This window comes from Sinocyclocheilus anshuiensis, unplaced genomic scaffold (genome assembly GCF_001515605.1).
Source record: "Sinocyclocheilus anshuiensis isolate Anshui unplaced genomic scaffold, SAMN03320099.WGS_v1.1 scaffold2476, whole genome shotgun sequence".
Taxonomy (NCBI): domain Eukaryota; kingdom Metazoa; phylum Chordata; class Actinopteri; order Cypriniformes; family Cyprinidae; genus Sinocyclocheilus; species Sinocyclocheilus anshuiensis.
Genome location: NW_015546224.1, coordinates 46802 through 50622, shown reverse-complemented (window position 1 = coordinate 50622; position 3821 = coordinate 46802). Strand labels below are relative to the sequence as shown.

Below are 3821 nucleotides of genomic sequence, written 5' to 3'. Positions count from 1 at the left end.
GGACGGACGCTGAAGTGCAGCCACTTGTAGCAAATGTAGCACTGCCAGTTGTCGTTGGAGATTCTTAGTCCTACTTTCCATTCTTTCAATCGCTTTACGTATACGTCTACATTCCATGTCCATTATTGTGAAACCCGCGAGACACAACAAAAACACAGCTCCGATCACAGTGTCCTCTATCCTCCTGTTGTTAAAGTTGTTCTAATTTGTTTCCGTTATTGAATGCTGCGCACAAATGACTTCGCTGTCGACTGGCTTACGTCACTTTCTAGTACACACTGTCAGTGCAAATGCAACCCTTTAAATAGTACTGGGAAATAGTTAGCGCAAAATCCTCCCAGTACTTTAGTACTGTACATTTAGTTCTGGAACTAAAGCGGTGCGAAAGGCCCTATTGTTTTTCTGTCAGGTTAATGATATCTTCTGTGCCCTAAACAACCATCACAGAAACCTGTGCAAAACACTAGATTTAAAGAGAACCATGATTCGGTCAGTTTATGAGTCTTTTTTAACTAGTTAGCAGTGCCAGTCACCAGCAGGGGCTCCTTTGCTCTCAGAGATGTCTTCAGTAGCGTATCACTACATAATGTGAACAGAACAGTAATATGTGGATTCAGCTTTAGAGTCATGTGGAAAATCTCTCTTTTAATACATAATACAATTTATATTTATTTAATTATATTTCTCAATCACCATTATATGTTTGGTTTCAGAATCAGAATCAGAATGAGCTTTATTGCCAGGTATGTTTACACATACGAGGAATTTGTTTTAGTGACAGAAGCTCCACAGTGCAACAGAATGACAGTGACAAGACAGGACACAGATAATAAAAATAATAATATAAAAATATACAAAATAGACAATGTACAAAAAAAAAATATATAATATAGACAATTATGTATGTATAGGTATGATATGTGCAAATTTGAAATGTAAATAAGTATGTGTGTTAAATAAATAATGTCTACTAGTGTTGCGTGTTCCACGATTATTGTTAAGTGTTCATGAGATGGATTGCCTGAGGAAAGAAACTGTTCCTGTGTCTGGTCGTTCTGGTGCGCAGTGCTCTGTAGCGTCGACCAGATGGCACCAGTTCAAAGAGGGAGTGATTGTCCCACTTCAGGTCCTGAGATATAGTAGTGCCCAGGAACCTGAATGTCTCCACTGTCGTTACAGTGCTGTTCATGATGGTGAGTGGAGGGAGAACAGGGGGGTTCCTCCTGAAGTCCACGATCATCTCCACAGTTTTGAGCGTGTTAAGCTTCAGGTTGTTAAGACTGCACCAGACAGCAAGCTCTTTAACCTCCTGTCTGTAAGCAGACTCGTCACCATCCTGAATGAGGCCGATGAGTGTGGTGTCGTCTGCAAACGTCAGGAGCTTGACAGAGGGGTCCTTTGAAGTGCAGTCATTTGTGTAGCGGGAGAAGAGCAGTGGGGAGAGGACGCAACCCTGGGGGGCGCCAGTGCTGATTGTATGGGTGCTGGATGAGAATTTTCCTAGCTTTACTAGCTGCTGCCTGTCTGTCAGGAAGCTGGTGATCCACTGACAGATGGAGGTGGGCACGGAGAGCTGAGTTAGTTTGGGCAGGAGGAGGTTTGGGATGATAGTGTTAAAAGCCGAGCTGAAGTCCACAAACAGGATCCTCACATATGTCCTGGTCTGTCTAGATGTTGCAGGATGTAATGCAGTCCCATGTTGACTGTATAATCCACAGACCTGTTTGCTCTGTAGGCAAACCGCATGGGGTCATGCATATTGACACAACAATATTAAGGATTTAAAAGAGCACTCATCTGATCTCTGTCACAGCACCACAAACAACAAGCTCCCTTTTCATCATTTTACTGAATGCTCACAAAAATGGAGCAAGGTATTCAACAGAAAAATAACAACTTAAATGGGAATCGTTAGCTTCAGGAGGAACAAGACCAAAATAACAAACAAAAAGTTCTGACTTTATAAAATCTGATGCTCCTTCCTTGCATAAATGAAAATGTTCACTCCCCGCTTACTGGAAAATAGTTCATTATTGTTTTCCCCTGGTGTGTGGCCGAATCTGTTATAACTTTGATTTGTTTAAATACTTTACTTTGGTTGGCACAAGTTTTTAAAATTATATGTATTTATTTATTTATCTGGTACTTTATTAATCTATATTTGTCATGCTTTAGTTTCCTCAGTAAATCACACATTTGAAAAATCATTTCATTATAGTTTTTCTGACAGCTGGACTGTTAATTATTAATTGATCTCACTGCCAGTTTAATTTTCTCTTTCAGTCTTCAGTTATTTAGACTTGCTAATTGATGAATTATATTTTATTTCTTATAGTTATTATTATGTTTATATTTCTTGTGTAAATACTTTTATCATTGCTGTTTTAATGTGATATATGAATATAAAGCTTAAACAAAAGATTCATTAATTGAAACATTACTGATATCATTACTACCAAAACTTCAGTTTTCCATACCAATTTCAGTACCATAGTAAAAACTATTGTATCTATTTTATTTACAGAGAAACTATTTATGAGTGCAGAGCTCAGGCTGAACAAACTGGTGTATTGAGTGGATTCTGAATAAACGCCTCTGATTGGCCGTTGTGTTCACGCGCTCAACAAACACGTCTGTGATTGGCTACAGTGATCAGCGCTGCAGAAACACACTGTAAATAGAAAGCGTTGATGCTCTTCACAGACACACAAACACACACAGGATCGTCTGAAAGCAGCGTCTGTCAGCGGGAACCGAACCGAGCCGCTGCTGCAGAAAGACTGCTATCATTACACTTTAACACTGAAACACAGCTTTCACTATATTAGTGAGGACATTTATGAATAGTGAGGACATTTTGGACTTTGCAAATACAGTCAAAGCTGTAAACACACACAGACATCTTCACTGTTGTGTTGTTCTTGATGTTTCTCTCTTCTTGTGTTCAGATGCCTGTGATCTCACACTGGATCCAAACACAGCAAACACTCGACTCATTCTGTCTGATGAGAACAGGAAGATCACACGTGTTGAAGATCTTCAGCCGTATCCTGATCATCCAGAGAGATTTATATATGCTCATCAGGTTCTGTGTGTTGAGAGTCTGACTGGACGCTGTTACTGGGAGGCTGAATGGAGCAGAGATTATGCTGATATATCAGTGTCATATAAAGGAATCAACAGGAAAGGAGGGAGTGACTGCTTGTTTGGATTCAATGACAAATCCTGGAATCTGTACTGCTCTGATAACAGATTCACTGTCTGGCACAATTATAACAGAACTGATTTACCAGAGAGAGTATAGGCTACTATATGACAAACGTTTTAATTGATAGATAACACGCCACAAGCGTTACAGATGGAAAATCAAAGAGTCTCCCCGAAACATTAGCTTTCATTCCAGTAGGATATTTCTGCGAGCATTCGTGTGTGTTTTAACTATTATACCATACCGCAAGTTAAGCTTGACAAAAACCAAAGAGTAATAAAGGAATTACTAAATTAAGTGTGAATAACTAAACTAAAATAAAATAAAACAAATCAAACAACATTTTTCCTCTGGCTCAGAGGTGTTTGTTTAGAAGAAAACTTGACTACCCTAATTTTAAAAGTGAAAAAAAAAAAGGAAAAAAAAAAAGTCTGGGTTAGCACACCGTAAGTTAAATTTGACAAAAACCAAAGAGTAAATAAAGGAACTACTAAATTAAGTGTGAATAACTAAAATAAAATAAAACAAACCAAACAACATTTTCCTATGGCTTAGAGGTGATTGTTTAGAAGAAAACTTGTAGGTTGTAGACTATCCTAATTTTAAAGTGAAA

The 3821-nt window shown here is 38.4% G+C and overlaps 1 pseudogene; it reads left to right on the top strand.

The window, feature by feature from the left end:
* LOC107701449 (NACHT, LRR and PYD domains-containing protein 12-like) overlaps window positions 1-3304 on the top strand; it is a 29677-nt pseudogene extending 26373 nt beyond the window's left edge.
* Window positions 3305-3821: the final 517 nt, after the last annotated feature.